Source organism: Rattus rattus, chromosome 1, assembly GCF_011064425.1.
Source record: "Rattus rattus isolate New Zealand chromosome 1, Rrattus_CSIRO_v1, whole genome shotgun sequence".
NCBI lineage: Eukaryota > Metazoa > Chordata > Mammalia > Rodentia > Muridae > Rattus > Rattus rattus.
In genome coordinates, this window is record NC_046154.1 from 135342443 (window position 1) to 135344704 (window position 2262).

Below are 2262 nucleotides of genomic sequence, written 5' to 3' on the forward strand. Positions count from 1 at the left end.
TGTCCCCCAGAGGACCTGTGGAACACTAAATCTTCTGCATTCCTCTCAACTCCCTATATTATGATATGAGCCTCTTTCCTTTGCCACACACTCCAGCTCATTTCCTGCCTTGTCAGATGCTTCAAGCAATGGAGTTGCTGGATCACGAAGTAGAAACTTTAGAGCTATGAGCCCATTTAATACGTTAACTCTCTTAGATAGTTCTTTATAGTTGTGAAATTTGACTGATATACATACTGAACTATTTGCCTGGTTGATTTGGAAATTAAGATTCTTCTATGTAAAGTAGGTGTTATATGTGTACTTGTATGCTAGACATATATAACTATATGTATTACAATATCTATATGATCTTTATTTATCCAGACATATTATTTTGGAATGCTCAAGATTTATGGGTTTTTAAGGATGTCTAGAGGCAAACAAAAGGCTAGAGAGAAGAGGTACATCCTAGTTTCCTTTCCCATTGCTATGAGAAAATAAGATGACAAAAACAATATAAAGAAGAAATTATTTATTTGGCTCATTATTTCATGTTACAATCTACCATTTAGGGGAATCCAAGGTAGCATGAATATGGAACAATTGGTACTACCACATTTATACTCAAGATTAAAGACATTGAACTAATATATGCACACTAGTGCTTAGCTCCATTCTTATGCAAGCAAGAGTCTCTTATCTAGGGAATGGTGCCACTCACAGTGGGCAGGTCTTTCCATTTTAAGGGAAACAATCAAGATAATCCCTCACAGACATTCTTGCAAGACAATCATTTAAACAATTTTTCATTGAGACTCCCTTCCCCGGTAGCTCTAGATTTTATTTAATTTTTGACAATCAGAACCATTCACCACCAGGAGTTTTTGATTTTGCTTTTAAGTGTATGAGTTAAGAAACATCTGCTAGATGTAAGTTTCTAGAATAGAGTGCCCAACCCTGGCTACCTGAGTATCAGCAGTCACAGGATGACAAAGAAAGTGTGTTCCCTCAGCAGTTTCTGACTACTTGAGTGTTTGGAAAGTGAAATGAATTCTTAGATCAGAAAAACCACAGTACCTTTAGAAGAGGCTTTGCTCAGAGGTCTTGATACATAGAACCACTAAGGTCTAGGGTGTTTTTTCTCTTCTATGTGTGGCAAAATTGGAGCCAGACAGCTGCTCTATGGTGGGTGAGTTGATGCTACTGAGGGACCTGTTTTTTATGTATATAAGATCTTGCCTCTCCTGTATCATGCTTCCTTATCCTCCATCAGCTTGGCATCAACCTCTGAGATGTTAGTGTGCTTTTTTTGGTTTTTGCTTTTGCTTTTAAGAGGAAGAAATAGAGGCTCTATGGGATGAAATCAGTCAGCAATGGATTGTGTGACTCAGAGGTAAGGTGTGCATACATCTGGGCTGTTCAAAATAATCTCACTTCTGTTTTCTGTGTGTAGTCTCTTCTTCACACAGAACTCTATTTTACATTATATACAACCTGGCTTTTGAGCCTATGTCTCTTTTAATAAATTTTGTTCTTGGACAATTACATATATGTAATTAGCACATTGTAGGTAGTCTCCCTCCTTGTTTCATCTCTTTTCTATCCCTGTCAGCTCCCCTTCTTCCTTACAAATATCTTTCCCTTGTTTGCTAGTTTTCATTTTGTTTGGTGTCCTACAGACTATGGCTGTCTGTGCGACCCAGAATTTGGAATATTAATTGGTTAGTTACATCAAGCTTCTAGGGTTTATCAGTGAATACACCATCTCTCTTAGAATCCGTTAATTCCAATAGATCATCAGAACTTTGTATTTCCTTCTGAGCCCTTTCTTCATCCATAGCTGACCATTAGGCAGTTCCTACTTATGTAGGCTAAGTGCCAGTAGGCACAGCTGCTGTGAATTTTTTATCGCCATGGTGATATCATGCTCAGAAGAAGGCACTTTGCATCCCTTTGTCTTATCTCATAGCCCTACATTCTTTTTTCCTCCTTTTTCACAAAGTTTAGTGAGCCTTGAGCATAAATATCATGTCAAGGGCTGAGCCCACAATTGTCCTTTATTTTCAGTGTCTTGTGCAGCTATGGATAGCTGTATTTATCTCTGTTCAATGCAAAGAGAGGTTTCTCTGATGAAGGCCAAGAGTAGCCTTAGGCTTTAAGGAGTAAGCCCTGGTATGGTATTTAGAGGTTCGCTTCATAAAGAGGGAGGGAGGCAAAGAAGAGGTGAACAAGAGAGAGGGAAATAAGAGAGAGAAAAGAAGAAGAGTGGAGAGGAGAAAG